A 20,925-nucleotide genomic window follows, 5' to 3' on the forward strand; every position below is an offset into this window, starting at 1 on the left:
AGCAAAATATTTGTTCATTTCTTCTGCTATAACGTCTTTGATAATAGTTTATAACATTTTCCCTATAACAGATGTTAGGCTAACTGGCCTGTAGTTTCGTACTTTCTGTTTCCTTCGCTTTTTGAATAAAGGAGTTACATTTGCCATTTTCCAATCTAATGGAACTTTCCCCGAATCTTGGGAATTTTGAAAAATTTAAACCAACGCATCAGGTATCTCACTAGCTACTTCTTTTAAGACCCTAGGCTGAAATCTATTAAGACCCAGGGACTTGTCAGCCCATAGCTCCAACAACTTGTTCACAATCACTTCCCTGGTGGTTGCAATTTCCTTACATTCCTCCATCCTTTCCAATTCCTGATTTACCGCTATATGAGGGATGTTACTTGTCTATAATGAAGAGCGATGCAAAATATCAGTTCAATTTATCTTCCACCTCCATATTTTCCATTTTTAATTCCCCAGACTCACTTTATATAGGATCAATGCTCACTTTGTTATAATTTTTCTGTTTTAAATATCTATAGAAACTCTTACTGTCTGCCTTTATATTTCCAGCTACCTTCCTCTCGTATTCTAATCTTCCTCTCCTTATCATCCTTTTAGTCATTCTTCCTTCACTGTTTTTTATGTTCTGTCCAATCTTCTGACCTGCCACCAATCCTTGCATAATGATATGCTTTTTCTTTAAGTTTGATACTATCTTTAGCTTTTTAAGTTAACCACAGATGATGGGTCCTCCCTTTAAATTTGTCTTTCTCTTTAGAATGCACACTTAGCTGAGAGCTCAGACCCATAAAGAATTATCTGAGAGACAATTCGTTTTGACAGTTGGAGAGAACTGTCGACTTTGCTTGATTGACATCTTTAAGTGGCTATAACATGTGTTTCTTTCTGTGATCTCGTTTGTTATTATCTCAATTTTTGTGAATGGGTATTTTTTTAACAGTTTATACTACTGTTGCTTAGGGGTTCATTCGTTCTGCACACAGTATGTACTGGGTTAATGGGCATAAAAGGGCCATAAGTTAGTCTGGAGGGTGTAAGAGGCCATTGGGGGTGGAGAGCATGAGTTGGCATGGAGCTTACATGTGGAGTGTAAGGTGAGGGGGTGAGGGAGTGTGAGAGGTAGAGGGCCTAATATTTCACATTACAACTGGGACATGTTGAATGGTGTTGGGCATTGTTTTGTAGGTCTTATTATGACATTCATTAACTTAGGTAGTTCAACAGTAAGTATTTATTAACTACTAGAAACTATATATATAGAAACAGAGCATGGTTCTGTATGGCTCTGCCAGGTTCTGTTTAGCTCTGCCAGGCTCTGTATGGCACTGTTTGGCTCTGCCAGGCTCTGCTTGGCTCTGCCAGGCTGGGTTTGGCTCTGCCAAGCTAAGTTGTAGCCTGGCTCCATGCTTGCTTCTATACATGGCTATGTCCAACACTGCACCGACTCCTAGGTGTGGGTCATGTGTTCCCTTCCATCACTATGTGGACAGTACTGTACTCAGTCCCACATAACCCTTGATGTGCCAGACCCCCATACTACAGGACAAAGTCCCAGAGCACCGAGGTGGGCCTTTTAACCAGCCTGCCTTGGCACTCGGCTGCCCCCATAGCCACCTATGCTCCACTTCCGGGGGGTGACAGGCCAAACACTATCCGCCACCAGGGTGAAGATGGGGCCACTCGAGGGCCTTTCTACCTGGGCGCGGTGATCCAAGAGGTTTCCTGAATCTAGCTACCCACCTTAGTCACAAAAATCCAGGGTCATGTCTCTGCAATGGATATTAGATCAGAGAGATTAATTTCTATTTGTTTTATTAATGATCTAATTTGTTGTGAATGCTTTGTGTGTTCAGATATAATGCCTTTAGCTTTGACTTTTTTCTAATTTTCTCTGATACCATTTTAGTCATTAAGTTCCTCTTATCTTTGTTATTCTTGCTGTCTCTTCCTGACTCATTCTGGTTATTTTTACTCAGCTCCAGAGCCTTGACTTTTCTATCAGATGATTTTAAATTTATCCTTTCTTGAATCCTCCTACTCCACCTTTCTTCGTTCTAAGCCCTGTCTAAGCCTAGTTATTTGATTGGCCAGGACACTAGCCCCTGCCCAGTTTAAGTGGAATGGCTTGTTCTTTTCATTGTATTGGTGCCAGTGGCCCATGAAGCAAAACCCCTGCCTTCCACATCATTCCTTCAGCCACACAGTTAACCTTCTAATCTTTTGTCCCTATGCCAATTGGTGAGTAGCTCAGGTAACAATCCAGAATTGCTTTCGATGTTCTACTTCTTAATTTGGATCCTGACTTCTTAAAGTCTCTCAAAAGAGTACCATTTCTAGTTCTACCTATGTCATTGATTCCTGCATGGACCATGACATGGATCCTTGCCCTCTCATTCCAAGTTCTTCCCCAGACAAGAGGAGATGTCTCTAACCAGACACCAGAAGGCAACTCTACCTTTGGAACTCTTGCTCGTGACTGCAGAGAGCAGGATCCATTCCCCTGACTATCCTGTTCCGTATCACAGTCACATTTCTTTTCATTCCTCTTATTTGAATGGCGTCTTGCACCATAGTGCCCTGGTCAGTGTACCCATCCACCTTGTAGTCCTTATTCCCATCTTCACAGGCAGCAAGTACCTCCGACCTATCAGACAACGTCAAGGGCTGAGGTTCCTCTATCACTACAGCTGCTTCTCCATACCTGCCTGACTCGCAGTCACACACCCCTGTCCCTGACCATTGACCAACTCAGAAGTTCTACTTCACCGAAGGGGCGTGACTACCTCCTGGATCAAAGGGCCCAGATAATTGTCCTCCTCCCTGATGGCCTGCAATGTCTGCAACATGAACTCCAGCGCAGCAACTCTGAGCCAAGGTTCCTTGAGCTGCAGTCATTTACCGTAGATATGGTTGTCTGGGATCACAATGTTGTCCACAAACTCCCACTTGTTGCCCTGCAATGTCTTATTTATTTATTTACCTGATTAGTTACTTAGTGAGTTAATTTTCGTAATTAAGTTAATTAGTGAATTAATTTTTGTAATTACGTTAATTATTATAGTTTAATTAATTGACAGGTTTAGGTTAAGTTATTAATCTGGTAAAGTAACAGCAAGTTACAGCTTCTCAGCTTTCCTCTTGGCTAGGGGAGCTTTAAAATGAGAAAGCCTGGAGAAGGTCCAAGTCATGTACTACAGCTCGAGATCAAGGAAAGGCAATTTATGGAAACAAATAAAATAAATTAGGATATTGATATGGAACAGCAAACTTGAGCTTTCTAAATGCTGAAAGGAGCTCAGAATCACAAACATTTAGGGAGGTGATGGAATACACACACCTGACATCCATCTGACACATACACCTGTATCTTCACATAAACACACACCTGTACATTCATGTACACACAAACATCGGTATAACATTACACACAAACCTGTAAATTCAAATTGACATCTACCTGTCAAATTCGATAGGCACCACAAGTACACGCCTGTACATTTAGACAGACACTCACATACCTGCACAATCAAGTACATCCATTTTGATACACAGACACATACAGACACTGTGACATATTCAGTCACCATCCAGAGGGAAATGATTCTGTTTATTTGTTCATAGTGGAACAAATTCTCAATTTGTTTGTACAGGGTTCATTTCACTGTAGCAGCCAATCAGAGCCCAGTGTTTCTAATAGTCAGTTGATAGTCGGTAGAGTTTTTTGTTTCTTTTCAATTTATTCTTTCAAGGAATGTGGGTGCATGTCACTGACAAGATCAGCATTTGTTTCCCATTTCGCTAGGTAATTTCAGAGGACAAATATTTAGGGAGATGATGGAATACACACACCTGACATCCATCTGACATATACACCTGTATCTTCACATAAACACACACCTGTACATTCATGTACACACAAACATTGGTATTACGTTACATGCATACCTGTAAATTCAAATTGACATGTACATGTCAAATTCAAATAGAGGCACCTGTATATTCAAGTAAACACATCTGTACATTTAGGCAGGCACTCACATACCACTTACATGCTCACAATCAGGTACATCCATTTTGATACACAGACAAATATCACTGCATTCACCTTGGTGTCATGGTTAAGAAGTTCTGAGAACCAGGAAGTGATCAAGGGAAACCTTGAGGTTGGAGGTACTTTGAACCAGTAACTAATGATAACCCACTGAAAATGCACTAATAGTGATGCATTAGCACTCAATTTCCCTCATAACCAGCCATAATGTAATACCTCACCTCACTGATAGCTTGTAACCAATAATAACAGGTGTGATGTGCCAATATTTGGTACCCACTGGTAATGAATTTTTAACTGAAGTCAGAATCCACCCCTACACTGCACAAGGTGTAGTCAAGGTTCCCAGTTGGTGCCACTTTTAGCAGGCCTGATCTCTCTACCTATCTTCTTGGACACTGGTCTGGTTCTGTGTGAACGTGACAATTCTGAACTGGGAGCCTCAGCCAAAGCTGCTCTGTTCTTGGACTCCACATGTCAAAACTGGGTGGCACTGACCAACCTGTGATCGCACTAAGGCAGGCTTATCAACCTTTTTACTTGGAGTGGGGGAGGTGGGGGGAGGGGGGGTGGGGGGGTGGAGACATGGGCAGATTTCCATTCTTTTTCTCACTCAAGGGGCCAATGAGCAAACGTTGGTAAGCGGTGAGGTGACAGTGGGGTGGGCAAATGAGACCATGCCAGCCATTGAAACAGTCCGTTTCCCAGGAATGAATAATAAATGCGGCAGGAAAAACGATGCTCTACCCGCCGGCCACAATGGTGCTTTCTCACATCGTCTCGTCCCAAACCAGCCGCGTTTATTATTCATTCCGGGGAAACAGGCTGTTTCAATGGCTGGCGTGGTCTCACCGCCCCTCTGTCACCTCACCGCCTTGTCACGCCGGGCGCCAGATTTAAAGAACAGTTGCGCGCTCACCTCTCGGTGCTTCCAGCCCAGGACTGCTGCACAAAAGACAGGATGTCCCCGAAAGACAAAAACACCTCAGCACCCACCCCCCACCCCCCCCGCCTCCCCCCCCACCCCCAGCCCCCCGTTCACGGTGACCCATCCCTCGAATGCCTTTTGGACATAGTGGAGGCCTGTCGTGATGTCCTCTACCCCCGCTCTGGCCAAAGGACAGGCAGCAACTTCACCAATCCAGCTTGGGAGATGGTGGCAGCGGTGGTCAGTGCCAATGCCCTGCAACAATGATCCCCTTCATTTCACCAGGGTAACTCACTGTTCTCATCACTGTCAACTCTCACACTCACAAACCCATCACACATCCACAGGGATCTCACATCTCAAGGGACAACACCACTAACTCTCACACACACCCTCACATCTCCATCAGGCTCATATCCTCTCGAGCTCATGTCCTCATTGTGTCCATGGCTCCATTCACCACACAAAAATTCCGCGATTCCACACAGTGCCACGTGTCCTGCTCACACTCTCTCCATCTGTTTTCATGCAGGAGAAGCTGGCTAGTGAGGATGTGGTCCATGCCTGCAGTGATGGTGATGTCAGTAGCAAGCACCCTCGTGAGGATCCTGCACCATATCATCCTCCTCTCAACATCAAATGTGAGTGCCTCTCTCCTGCTTTTGACTCTGCTGCCATGCACTAATTATCTCTACTATGGTTCACAGGGAGCTCTGCCAAGCGAACAACACCCTCAGCCAGCCACTCCCTCAGCTCCATCCAGGTCCTCCCCTCCAGCCAAGAGGACTCCTCCTCCATTGAAGAGCTGGGAATAAGCAGCCTGGAAGACCCATCACAGCGCTTACCCACACCCTGCACCAGTGCAGAGATACACACCTCGGCGTGACCTGGATCTAGAGCAGGCTTGGGTTCACAATCTGGTCATAACTGCACAGACACAAGTCCGCAGTCAGGCGGCAGGTATACCAAGCTCCCCAGCACTTGGGGAATTATTGGGGAAGAGGCATCTGCGAGGCCTGAGTCAGATGATGTACCTCTGGATTTGGCCTCCCAACTCATCATGGAGAGACAGCATAAGGTGGGGGAATATCATGCAGAGCTTTTGGAAGCTCTCAACAGAGTGGCACGTGAGTCGGAGGAGTGAGTCCATCTGCTCTTTGATGAAGTGGTGCCCTCATGTGTGTATGGAGGTCTCCATGGGGAGGATGGTGGACACCATGGAGACCCTGGTCCAGCAGAATGAAGAGATGTGTGCACCTGCACTCCATTGTGGGAGCCATGGGGGAGTTCCTGCAGTGGCAATGCGAGAGGGTAACGGGACACCTCAACGTCCCTCCAGGTGCTCCTTCCCCTCAAGGAGTCAGGCCAGGGTCTCAGGCACCTGAAGGGAGGAGGAGCAGCAGCTGGACACACCTGGGTCCTCCACTCAGGAGTCTCAGAGGCTGTCCGCTCCCCACAATTCTCCTTTGCCTGTGAGCCCCTCAACCTCGTTCTCTGTCACCACAGAGGGAGCAGCTGGCAGAGTGATTCTGGAGGGAGAATTGTATGTGTGGCAGGGCCTTTTGGAGCCTCATGCAGGAACTCTCCCACACGTGAATCCTTCCCCGATCACACTCTCGGCAATGTCCTGAGTATTCTGAATGCTGCCTGCTGGGGTTCGCTTTCAGCTGTCCACCTGAGCTGACCTGCATCTCCACCCACCCAATGAGCACACTCCCATGCAGCACCTGATCTCGCCCACCACGACTCTCGTCTCACTTTCAACTTAGACAGCATGGTGGTGATACAGTATTTCATTCGCTCCCCTATCCTTTCCCCTCCCCCAGTCACCCATTTGCTTTCCTCCATTACTGTTGACCCCCCTGGCATCACCTTCCACCTCCCCTCAGTGATCCACCAGCCACAAACCTTTACTTTCGGGGATGTCCAGGTGAGCATGCACGTTCCCTTCCTTCCTGAAAATCCCACCCCCATCCACATTAACTTCCCTGACCTCCGCCTTCCCACCCCCAGGGTCTGTGTCTGCCTCCAAGTCCCCACCAACTACACTGGCCACCCCTTCTACCGCTACCATCGAACCCTCGCCCTCACACCCTACCGCCTCACTCTGCCCTCGCTCATTCTCACTATTCCCCCTACCACGCCCACCTTCAGTTCACTCCCCAGGAGGCAGTCATGGACTCGTCAGAGCCCTCCCTTGCACGTTCACCTGGGCACCTACCCCTCTGGGCCCCTTCCCCCAGGAACCTCTTCCCCACCACACGCTCCGAAATCCCTTCCCCCACCCAGGAACCCCATGGAACCTCTTCCCAACCATCGTAGTCCACCCCACCAAAACTCACCCCCCACCAAAGCTCACCCCCCACTTAGCCCTTCCCCCTTCCTGACTCCTTCAGACACCCTTACCTGTTCTACCACCCTTAGTTTCTCCCCTGTCCACACACCTTCCTCCCCCCAGACTCCCTCCCCTCTCCACACTCTTTCCTGCCCCCAAACTCCCCCCTCTCTCCACACTCCTCCCTCCTCCCAGACTCACTCCCTTCTCCACAGTACTTCCTCCCCCTGGGCTCCTTTCCCTCTCTGCAACTCCTTCCCCCCTCCAAATTCCTTCCCTTACACCTTCCACCCCCCCTTTACACCTACCTCCCCAGCTGCCATCTATTTCCCCGTTAGCCCCTTCTCCCCCGTATTCTCTTCCCCTTCCCAACCTCCCCACCCAACATCTTGGTTCCCCCACCTCCTAACACCAAAACCCCCCACCCCCCCCAACCCCGACACCTCTTCCTCTCCTAATGAATCCAAGACCTTCCTCTCCCATCACCTGGTTACATATTCCACTCCCAAACACAGCTGGACCTTCTTCTCCACCCCTCGACCATCTTCCGTTGTGAGCAGTCCCTCAACGGTGACTTTCCAACTTCCGCGCACTGCTTCCCAGCAGAGCCGTGTCCATGAGAATCCACCCAGCATGCCATGGACACTCCTCCAGTGTGTCATTGCTGTCGGGCTCCAGCATCTTCTGCTCCTCGGATGTCTGTGATGTGATCGAGGCCCTGGTGGTAAGTCCCTTGTGGTAAGACACTTGTCGAGATGTGTCTGTACCGGTGTGTTTTCCCACCCGCAGGTGGATGATCCAGTGTGAGCGGATGATCCCGGCAGCCTGGCCTTAAGATGATATGGGCCTGGACTTTTCCCTTGTTGTCCATCTGAGCTGATGTGCATTTCCACCCACCCACTGACCACATTCCCATGCAGCAGCTGATCTTGTCCACTACGACTCTGATTTCACTTTCGATTTAGCCAAGCGTGGTCTGGTTTCACTGCACTGTGCACTCCCCTGTCTTTTACCCTCTCCCACTCACCTATTCCCGCTCCCCCATCACAGTTGCCAGGTCAGCCCCGGCACTACCTTCCACCTCCCCTCTGTTACCTACCAACCTTAATTCTTTTCCTTTGTGATGTCCATGTGAATGTGCCTGTTCCCTTCCTTCCCAAAAATCCCAACTCCATCCACGTTCACCTCCCCGGCCTCCTCATTCTCACCCCAGGGTCTGTGCCTGTCTCCGGGAACCCATTAAACCACCCTCACCGCCCCTTCTCTCACCACTGTCGAGATCTCATCCTCCCACCCTACCGCCTCACCCTGCCCTCAGTCATTCTCACCCTCCCTCCATACCACGCCCATCCTCAGTTTGCTCTCCAGGAGGCAGACATGGACCTATCCAACCCGTCCCTTGAACGTTCAGCTGCACATTGTCCCCTCCGAACCCCTTCCCCCCACCTCACCCCTTCAGCCTTCCACACCCCTTCCCCAACAACATCCCTTCCCCCACCAGAACCCCTTCCCTCCACCAACCCACTCCTTACAAACCCCCTGGATTCCGCACCCCCCCACCTCTGCTTAGTCCCTCCCCCTTCCTGACTCCTTCTTCAACCCTTACCTCTTCCGACACCCTTAGTCCTCCCTCCCCAAGACTCCTCCCTCCAGCCTCACCTCTTCCTCCATCTTCACTTCTTCCTCCAGCCTTACTCCTACCCACTCCCTGACCCCTTCCTCCACTCTTGCTTCTTCCTCAACCCTTACTTCCTCCCCTCTCTGCACTCTTTCCTCCCCTTGGACCCCCTCCTATCTCTGCACTCCTTCCCTTGCACCTTCCACACCTCCCCGCCCCCAACAGCTACCTCCCCAGTTGCTATCTTCTCCCCTGTTACCCCCTCCTCCCCCATTCTCCCTCCCCTCTGCCCAACCTCTGACACCTTCATTTCCCCATCCCAACCTCACCCCATCCTGACACCTTCATTCTGCCTCCCCACCAACCTCACCCCCCCAACACATTTTCCTCTCCCAGCCGATCCTAGCCCTCCCTCTCCCACCCCTCAGCCATCACCCATTGTGAGCACCAACAGTAACTTTGCAACTTCCGTGCGCTGCTTCCCAGCAGAGCCATGTCCATGAGAATCCATGAGAATCTTCTGTTCTTTAGGTGTCTGCAATGTAAGAAAGGCCCTGGTGGGTAAGACCTGACTTCTGCATGTCACAGTTGTCAGGATGTGTTCCACAACGGTGTGCTTTCCTGCCAACATGGAGGATGATCCAGCGGGGTCGGGAGGCGGTGAGGTGGGGGGGGCGGGGGGGTGGGTGGGGGGTGGTGGGTGGGGAGTGGTGGGTTGGTGAGGGATTATTTCAGTGCACGGGCTTAATAATGATCTGCTAATTTATTTCAATCAGGTTCCCGGCACCAAATAGTGGAGAACTCGGCCCACCATTGGCAGGTTGAGTGGACAATCGTGAACAGGTTTCACGCCATTTTGAAACCGATTGCGTCATATTGTCCACTCGCACCACCGAACATGCCCGACACCGGCGGGCACAGAAAATCCTGGCCTCGCTCTCACACACACACACACACACACACACACACACACACACACACACACATCTCGCAATGTCGCAATGTGCATACACATACTCGCTCTTCCTCATACACACACACACACATACACAGTCTCTCACACACACCCACACCAACATACATGCTCTCTCACAAACACACACTGACACACACGCTGTCTCTAATAACATATATATCCACAGTCATTCTCTCTCTCAGACACACACACACACACACCCTCGCTTTCTCTCACACTCCCATTCTCTCTCACACACTGGCCAGCCTCTTGACACTTCCTCCATGCACCCCCAATACCCCTACCCCCCCTAACCCTCAGACACTGCAGCATCTCACCCCCCCGGGCCTCGTGGTGTCTCCCCATGGGCCATGCAGCCAGTGTCACCCCCCCAGGCCCCGCATTCAGCGTCTCACCCCTCCCCCACTGGGCCCCACATCCAGTGTCTCCCCCTGGGCCCCATATCCAGTGTCTCTCCCTGGGCCCCATATCCAGTGTCTCCTCTTCAGCTCCATACCCAGTGCCGCTCCCTGGGCCCCATACCCAGTGTCTCCCCCAGGCCCGCATCCAGTGTCTCCCCCCAGTATCCGCATCCAGTATCTCCTCCCCAAGCTCCGCATCCAGAGTCTCCCCCCAGGCACCATAGTCAGTGTCTCCCCCCAGGCCCCACATCCAGTGTCTCCCCCAGGAAGACTCACTGCCAGTGTATATGTGTGTGTGTGTGTGTGTGTGTGTGTGTGTGTGTGTCTCTCTCTCTGTCCTTCCTCAGCTCCATGAAAACTTGACTTTTTCCTGAGCGTGCTCACCGCTGCTGGTGTTTGCTGCTCCTCCAATCACAAACTGTTTCTCTCCCGCATTTGCTGCTGATAGGCTCAATCAGCATCAAACACAGGTGAGAACCAGCCTGTGATTGGAGGAGCAGCTCCTTGCAGGATTTTCCACGCCACTTACCTCTCTTACCGGCGTTTTGAACAGTGGCCACAGGAGCCACGTAAACGGACTTTGTGGGTCACATTCCAATCCATGGACCGTGGGTTGGTCAAGCTCTAAGGGCAGCGAGCCCGGCATTCGGGGCACTAGCCTCTGCCTCAGTTGACCATAGTCATCAATGAATCATGAATTCCCCCAGCCACTGTTGATAGCTGCCCAAGAGACCTTCTTAAATTTCTCAACATAGCAGTGCCACCCACCCCATCCTCCACTTCATAGGAAAGCTCTGGCTCAGTGATGTTACCCTACCCACCAGTCTGAGAGACAGTGAGCCTCTGCTTAACAGTGGCTGGAAGTGAAGTCAGCTCATGGACTTTGGAATACTTTGGGGTTGGCCTGTCTGAAAACCAAGTCAATGGCTGAAGGATGAAAAGTTGTGTTAATGCATAAAGTCAAGGCATTTTATAATTTTATTTTGTATCTCGTTTAAAGATAAGAGATTACACAAATAGCTTTCTGATTTTAAAGGCCTTAAATTTAAGTAAATCGTGCAGATTTTATTTGACCACATCTTTTTACAAAGTATTAATTGTTTTAATTAAAATTACTGTAATCTCTTTAAAGCCTCGTCAAGAAGCTGAGTCTGGGTGCGAGGTGAGTTAGGGTGGGGCACAAGCGAGGGATGGGTTGAGCAGGAGATGGGGCTAGATTGGAAAACTGAATATGGACAAGGGAAAGGGAATTGAACCTGAAAAGATTGGTGGGAAAAAAGAGTGAGAACAGCCTCAGCGCTGAGGGAGAGGGCTGCGGGCCTCAATAAAAAAAATCAGAGGCAGAACATGTTAGTTAGTACGCTTCTTTACTGAACTGGGTCATTAGCGGATGACAACTATTGATGAATCATCTGCCAAATTTGTGGATGTTTTGAAATCTTCCAACATCTATTTCAACTTGAAATCCAATAAAATACTGGAGAGAATTAAACTTAATAAGAGAGTCCAGCTTCCTGGGGAACCTTTGATTCCTTCATTAGCAATTTCTACAGGCTGGCAGAGGGATGTGAATATGGCAATTTAAAGTCTGAATTCATCCAAGCCAGAATCATGGTGGGTGTTGCAGGTGATTCACTCTCTGACCTTTTGCAAGCTAAAGATGCTCTTACCCTAGACTGTCTGAGCTACATGAACAACACAGACCCATCCTAAGAGGAGAGAACACCAATTGGTGCAGAAACCAACCCTCAGTCCACCATATCAGGTTACAGAAAAGCAGGGACCATCCAAGTCAGGGAAGGCAATTCCTGAACCACCCGGCAAAGTGACCTTGCCAGCACTGCGGTGTGAAGTGCCCACAGGAGAGATCTGTGTCCTACAAGTACAGCCCAATGCTCCCACTGCAAACGACAGGGACACTTTGGTAAACTGTGCAAGTCAAAAGCCCAGCACCACACAGACATCCCAAAGGTAATCCACGAGGTTGAGACTGAAATCCCGGAAGACACACAGCCCTGCTTCTTGGGGTCATCAGAAAACGCAGTTCTTTGGAATGCTGATATTTTGTTTGCCGGCCGGATAAAATCAAAGGCTGTGCAAGCCCCTCCACTCAGAAGAGAGGTTGATTACGGATGACATACATCAGCTCAACAATTTGTTTGTCACCATACCTCAGTGTTTCCAGGATCATGCCAAGGAACAGGAGTTGGATTCCATATGATGGAGTGTCTGTTGTTCAAATCCAATACCCTTGGAGCTATGGTTCCTCCTCTGATAGAACTGTCATGCTGGCACCTGAATCTAATTTAAAACTAGTTAGATGACTATTTACAGTGAGACATTATCAGCTGGCAGAAGATGTCAAGACTGCCATAGTTGTTAGCCAATCAGAATAGCACTGCCCAGAGTCCTCAAACACTAAGGACTATTCAGACTCTGATTTCACCGTGATCTTTCTTTTCTTTTTTGTGGCACTGGTTTGCCTATTATTCCAGATCCTGGAAAGTCCCCAGTGGTCAGACCAACCTACTGCACATGAGGTTACCATAGCACCTCTGATGGGAGTGATACCAGAGACGTGTCAACAATCTAAGGAGCCTCTACCTCCAACTATGATGATGGTACATTTGGCAGACACACCAACTGCTGTGCACACATGGTAACTTCCAGCCACTGTGCCAGAACCACAACAGATGTTGGAACCTGGTAGCAGTTGTGCACCACCAACAATGAAAAACAGGTGAGCTTGCTACTCAATCTTCTTCTTACCACAGGGACACCCTTCCTCAGCCTCAGCAAGTTTCCGGACAGCCTAAACTGAGAAGGAAGAAGAGAAAACACCACCAAGTAGACAAATACCGTTTTCATCCTCCCAGCAAGAAATGTTCAAGAGTAACAACAACCATATGCTAACCAGCCAGACCAACCAGGCATGGTTTACCATCAAGCAATGTTCGAAACAGATGAAACCATACCCAAATTCCGGCCCAACATCTGAACCAACAACAAGAACAAGCAACAGCAGAGCCTACCGTCCTCCCAACAGGAAATGTGGAAGGGTTATAAAGCTTCCGGACCACCTGAACCTCTAACTTCAAGGACCTGAAGGGGGGGAGATGGGGTAGTGAGAATGATGTTAATGTTGGTAATGTTTATTGTGATAGCAAAAATGTAATAGCATTAAGGTTGTAACAATAAGGTTAATGCACAAAGCTTATAACAATGTAAGACTTGCAGGTAAATGATATAGAGAAACACAGGGATCATCCAAGTCAGGGAAGGCAATTCCTGAACCATCCGACAGAGTGACCTTGCCAGCGCTGCAGTGTGAAGTGCCCACAGGAGAGATCTGTGTCCTGCGAGTACAGCCCAATGCTCCCACTGCAAACGACAGGGACACTTTGGTAAACTGTGCAAGTCAAAAGCCCAGCACCACACAGACATCCCGAAGGTCATCCACAAGGTTGAGATGGAAGACGCAAAAGATGCACAGCCACACTTCTTGGGGTCATCAGAGAGTGCAGTTCTTCGTTTTGGGATGCTGATATCCATGGGATAAAGACTTGCGGGGAGGTGTGGTAGTAGGGCCTGGTACATACAGGATTAATGTGGGACTGAGTACAGTACCACCCACACAGTGATGTAAGAAGACACCTGAACCAGGGCTAGGGTTAGCCTGGAGATGGACTCAATTGGGTTAAGACATAGAATGGGGTCAGCTTCATACCTGTACCTTCTACTGTAAATATGTACATAGTTATGAGCTGTTAATAAAGACTGTTAACATTCTGCAGATCAGAATCCTACTTCATGGTGTCCAAAGCAGGATTCTTCAGGGCTGATGTCATTTCCAGCATTTCCTACAGAGCTGGGATCATCAGGACCAGCAAGGCGGTGAGTGGGAATGATGCTGAGGCAGGAGCAGCCAGTCAATGGACGAATGAAACCTGGAGACCTCACTGTGGGTAATTAGGGGATGACTGTTTCCATGGCAAATGTGGAACAAGGGGACGGAGATTGAGGCTTGTCACTGGAAGAGCCAAAGGAAAGGATAAAGGAAGGATCTTGCACTGAAGGTGGCTTTGCAACCATAGGTCTAATTGAGGTACACTAGTTAAATTAATAAAGTGATTCGATGATGCAGATAATGAGAAACTATTTCCTTTGTTTGGGTTCCAGAACAAATGGAGACAATTTTCAAATTGGAGCTGGGCTATTTAGGGATGAAATCAGGAAGCACTCATGTAGTAAAAATCAGCAATTCTTTTCCCCAAATGGCAATGGATGCTGGGGGCGAATTGGACTTCTGAAAGCTGATAAATTTCTGTTGTTAAAGTATCGATCAAAGTGGGTAAATAGGGTTGATGCAGAGACCGGCCATGATCTGATTGAATGATGGAGCAAGCTCAAGGGTCTGAATGGCTTCCTCCTGGCCTTATGTTTCTTACTGAAAAGGATCATTAAAAAATGCTATTAATGATTGGCTAATATACTTGGGCTTTTATAGAAGACACTTTAGAAGCCAACAGCAATTCCTGGCAAACTCTATCTAGTTTGTTAAAGTTCCACATCAAAGGAATGCAAGTTGTATTTCCAGAAAGACTTTGTAAAGAGTGAGGGAGTTAGTGCTGAAGGGAAGTCTTATGGCATCAGGGGGATATTGTGAAATGGATCACAAATCAACTGTAGGAAAAGGGCGACGAAGAATGGGGTCTGGTCACCAGGGGAGTATCTGGGCATTTTGAATTGGGAAAACAAAGAGTTGTTGTGATCTGGAATACACTGTCTGAAAGGGTGGTGTTAACAGATTCTATAGAAAATTTCGAGAAAAAATTGGATTTATACTTGACAAGGAAAATGTTTCATTGCTAGGAGGTTATAGAGATAGAGTAAGGGAATGGAATGATTTGGCCTCTTTCTGTGCTGTAAACATCAGTAATTTTGGTGAACGCTCCCAACTGAAAGGTTATCACAATCTTTGTCTCAGATGTCAACTGACCAGTTGTATAATCTTTGTATTCTTGTGCTCCTTTTTATTACAGTTAATTGAAAATCCTTGTTTATTTCTTAAACAGGATTTAAGATAGCAACTGTGTCAAACAGAATATTAAACATCACCAGTGAAAGCACTGTAAGCTTACAATCTTTCCATCATTAGGTAAAAACCTTTCAGTAAAATTTACAGCATAATATGGCTTTATGTTTATTATTGAAGGTTTTTGAATTTTAATGATACATTATGTTAGATCATGAATTTCTCGCATTATAATGAGATAAAATCCTCTCTTTCTTTAAGGATGAGGACTAGAAGTTGTTTTCAAATAACCCCGAGGAGGGACAGTGGCTAGGCTATGAGCAGGGCCTTCTAGTAACAAGACAATTCTCTCCCTCACACTCCTTCAGAAAAGCTGAAAATGGCAAGTGTGGACAAGGTTAGAAAGTTAGGATTGTCTTCTTAGGGCAAACTGATTGTCATTCTGGTGGGGAGGGAGGAACAAATAAGCTGTTACAGGGATAACTGTTGGGTCTGAGAGACCACAGAAAGCAGGGGAATTTTGACCTTTGTTTGGCTAATTAAGCCCTTAAGCTAGAGCCATTTTAAAACACACTGGAGTCCAGGCCTCCTGGGGTGAGAAGATTCGGTTCCCTGAGGCTGAATTTCAGATCCCATCTGTGTTATTTTTGTTCATTGACAAAGTTGTTAGCGTTCCTGGCAAAGTCAACATCTATTGGCCAACTGTAACTGCCTTAGAGAAGGTGGTGGTGAGCTGCCTTCTTGAACTGCATCTATCTGGTGAAGGCACACCTACAGAACTGTTAGGGAGGGAATTCCAAGATTTTGACATAGCAGCGGTGAAGAAACAGGTGATATTGTTCCAAATCAAGATTCTGTGTGGCACGGAGGGGAACTTGCAGGCGATGGTGTTCCCATACTTCTGCTGCCCTTGTCCTTCAGGATGGTACAAGTCACGGGCTTGGAAGGTGCTGTGAAAGGAGCCTTGCTGAGTTGCTGCATTGTACCTTGGAGATGGTACACACACTGCTGCTACTGGAGGGAGTGAATGTTGAAGGTGGTGGATGGGGTGCCAATCAATTGGGCTGCTTTGTCCTGGATGGTGTTGAGCTGTTTGAGTGTTGGTGAAACAGCATTCATCCAGGCAAGTGGAGAGCATATTTTCATCACACTCTTGCCTCATGCCTTGTAGATTGTGGACAGTCAAGAGGTGAGTTACTTGCTGCAGAATTCCCAGCCCTTGACCTGCTCCTGTAGCCATAGTATTTATATGGCTGATCCAGTTCGGTTTTATGGTACTGATGGGTAGTACCAATTGGAGGATGTGGTGGGGTGGAGGGTGGGGATGAAAGCAGTTGGCAGATGCATGGTTAGTAAGCAGGCAGGTTAAAGGTGAAAATATGAAAAAAATTGAACCTTTTCAGATCCTGAAAAGAAGTAGCTAATTTGGCTTGTGCCATATTGGCAGTTTCAAAACCCTCTTAGGATAAAGGAAAGTGCTAATTTTGGCATGCGAACCATAGATTCAACAAGCTGCATAAATGAGCCTAAAACAACAGCACATGTCTCCATGGCAACCTGACAGGGCTCCCAGGGATTCTGGGAAACAGGCAAGCCATTATGCTATACGATTCCATGGGACAGGATTAAACTGCAGCCATAACGATGTGGTTGGGAAAACTGCCTTGTTCTTCGTGGTGTGTGCGCATAAAACCAGATTATGTTTGTTTTCAGATATCTGGGTGACAACAGATTCACACATTCTTCAATTTGCATAATTTATTCACATTATATCTTCATCGATTTAGTGCACAAAAATCATACGCAGTCAAACTCACTGGGACCATGGGCACAGAATTTAACCTTTCAGTAGGGGGAATGTGAGTTTGGGGTACAGCTTTTGTTGCAAGTACTCTCCTGTTTCATTGAAGAAGTAAGATTTGGAGCAGAGATTTTGGTGAAATATTTAGTTTTATTACTGGCTCATAGGCTTTTTGAGCCAGGTCTCCCTAGACTTCAGGAAGGGGGACATACCCTGTCAACTTGATGTGTCTGATGCTTGCATATTATTAACCAAACCTTGGATGGCCTCCCAATGTAAGTAGGTGCGTTGAAGCAATTATACTCTGGTCTCTCATCAGGACTGGAGAACGTTCCGATCAAAGACCACAGGCCTGAAACTTTAACTCTGTTTCTCTCTCCACAGATGCTACCAGGCCTGCTGAGTACTTCCAGCATTTTCTGTTTTCATTTCGGATCTCCAGCATCTGCGGTATTTTGCTTTTGAAATACACTCTGATGTCTTCTCCTGAATGGCTTTTGTTATTCCTTTGATGGAAGATTCTAGAAGGTGTTGGAAATTTAGAGCAGCTGGTTAAAGCAGCTGATTTGAGTGCCTGTTCCATCACAACAGCTTCTCCAGAATGTGGGAATCACACTTTAATCAGATATCTCCCCACAAGAAAGAAGGACAGAATTACCACATATATTCACAACATCAGGTCATCCCAAAGCACTTTACAGCTAACAAAGTACTTTTGAAGTGAAGTCACTGTTTTAACGTAGGAAATGTGGCAGCCAATTTGCACACAGCAATCTCCCATGAACAGTAATGTGATAATGATAAGATCATGTGTTAATTTTTTTGTAATATTGATTGAGGGATAAATATTGGCAGAACACTGGAGATGACTCCCCTGCTCTTTGAAATAGTGCCAAGGGATAATTTATGTCCACTTGAGCAGGGCAAACAGGGTCTCAATTTAATGCCTCATCCAAAGACGCACCTCCACCAGTGTAGCACTCTCGCTCAGTACTACACTGCAGTGTCTACCTAGATTATTGTGCTCATGTTCTGGAGTAGGACTTGAACCCACAATGTCCTGATTCAGGGGGTGTGAGAGTGCTAGCACTAAGCCACAGCTGGCAATCCCATGCCCCAAGTCTTCATCAAACTCTTAGATGACTTGTTGGTGGGGCCTGGTCAGCTGGGCAGAATGTGGCAGCTGGTTGACCAGGTGGACAGGATGAAGTTCAGGCACCAAGAGGAGACTGCTGACAGCAAGTCCAGCAGGACAAGTGCAGTTAGAGTCATGGAAGAAGGCAGCCTGAGGCAACAGGGGGAACAACTTCTCCTGTGGGACTTTGCCCCTCCTCAAAGGATTTTTCAATGTCCTTGGTTGGGTCTCATTAGGCCGACTCCAACTGCTTTTGCTGGCAAGAAAATTGATCCACTTCCCCTCTCATGATGGGGCTTAAACCCCAGTGGGATTCCATGTGCATCACAAGACCCTGATTTACATTTACTAACGAGTCCTACCTGGGGTTTCGACAAGAACCTCAACTACCACCAAAACCAGAGGGTGCCAAAATTGGGGAATTGGCGAGAATAGGGATTGGAATGGAGCCGTGGCATTTCAGCTGCTCCCCCACTCCTTTCCTGCTGATTAGGCAGGGTTAACATTGCCCATCTACTGAGGACATAGATGTTAACTATGAAGCTGATCCAGGAAGCACAAGTATGGTCCCCCATAGTAACGTCACCGAAGGGGCCTAGCAGATTGGGAGGCCTGAGGCTGTTGATGCCAGAGGTAATATTCCCAATCTTGCAAAAATTTTAATCTGGAGTCTATTTTTGTATTTGAAATGATGGGGACTTTGAATGCTTAACTTTTTCTTCCTTTTTATGTTCCCTTAGATAAATTGTGTTGTGCACTTCACAGTCTTCCATATGTCCCAGACACACATTCACTGATTGTCAATTTAAAGCAGTTTCTATGGACCTGATTTAAGAAAGCCCCAACCTCTGGATTGTCCTTAGAGTCAAGGACCCCAATTGCTCAGCCATATTGGAGTGTGCATTGGCAATTTTCTCTCTCTCAAACACAAACAATACTGTTTTAAAATCGTTTCAAAAATTCTTATAAAAATGCATTACCTGTAGTCAATACTCCACATATCTTGTTCACAAGTTCTTAAAGTTTCATGGCATTGTAGTACCTAATCTACTAACACATATGGCAGCTGAGTTTCCCACGTATTTACCTGAATAACATGGTGTGTTGTGAAAGACGTCTACTGTTCCACCATACTGGAATGTTACATTATGGTATACTGAAGGTGATTAGGTAGCACAAATGCAAATCAATAGGGGAGAAACAACACTTAAACTCTGTGAATCACTGTAAACTATGATTAAAAAGTTATTTACATCTTTTGTACATATTTTCCCATGCTCTGTCACCAATTTCTCATATGCTGTCACAGCAACTCATATCTGTGACAGAGGCTACAAAGCATTGACTTGCCAATGGCATTTAGATTCACCTTTAAACAGAGATACCTTAAAATAGCACAGCCCAGTGTGTGTAAAGGAGGCTGGGATTGCACAGCCCAGTATCTGAGTGTACAGGAGCTGGGATTGCACAGCCCAGTATCTGAGTGTACAGGAGCTGGGATTGCACAGCTCAGTATCTGAGTGTACAGGAGCTGGGAATGCACAGCCCAGTATCTGAGTGTACAGGAGCTGAGATTGTACAGCCTAGTATCTGAGTGTACAGGAGCTGGGATTGTACAGCCCAGGATCTGAGTGTACAGGAGCTGGGCTTGTACAGCCCTGTATCTGAGTGTACAGGAGCTGGGATTGTACAGCCCAGGATCTGAGTGTACAGGAGCTGGGATTGTACAGCCTAGGATCTGAGTGTACAGGAGCTGGGATTGTACAGCCCAGTATCTGAGTGTATAGGAGCTGAGATTGTACAGCCCAGGATCTGAGTGTACAGGAGCTGGGATTGTACAGCCCAGGATCTGAGTGTACAGGAGCTGGGATTGCACAGTCCTGTATCTGAGTGTACAGGAGCTGGGATTGCACAGCCCAGGATCTGAGTGTACAGGAGCTGGGATTGCACAGCCCTGTATCTGAGTGTACAGGAGCTGAAATTGTACAGCCCGGGATATGAGTGTACAGGAGCTGAAATTGTACAGCCCAGTATCTGAGTGTACAGGAGCTGAAATTGTACAGCCCAGGATCTGAGTGTACAGGAGCTGGGATTGCACAGCCCTGTATCTGAATGTACAGGAACTGGGATTGCACAGCCCAGTATCTGAGTGTACAGGAGCTGAAATTGTACAGCCCAGGATCTGAGTGTACAGGAGCTGAAATTGTACAGCCCAGGATCTGAGTGTACAGGAGCTGGGATTGTACAGCCCAGTATCTGAGTGTACAGGAGCTGGGATTGCACAGCCCAGTATCTGAGTGTACAGGAGCTGGGATTGCACAGCCCAGGATATGAGTGTACAGGAGCTGGGATTGCACAGCCCAATATCTGAGTGTACAGGAGCTGGGATTGTACAGCCCAGGATCTGAGTGTACAGGAGCTGGGATCACAGGGCCCAGTATCTGTGTGGACAGCAACCGGGCTCCCATTCAGTGGTCCAATATTTGCAACACACTTAATACCTGTGATGATGCAGAGAAAATGTACTCTTCTGTGTACAACCTCCTGAATGAGGTGTTGGAGGCTCTAACTGGAGCGTAGCTGGAGGAGACAAGCACAGAACAGGGAGTGAGGGAGGGCCTAGAAAGGAACTGAAT

The sequence above is a fragment of the Carcharodon carcharias genome, chromosome 25 (genome assembly GCF_017639515.1).
Source record: "Carcharodon carcharias isolate sCarCar2 chromosome 25, sCarCar2.pri, whole genome shotgun sequence".
Lineage (NCBI taxonomy): Eukaryota > Metazoa > Chordata > Chondrichthyes > Lamniformes > Lamnidae > Carcharodon > Carcharodon carcharias.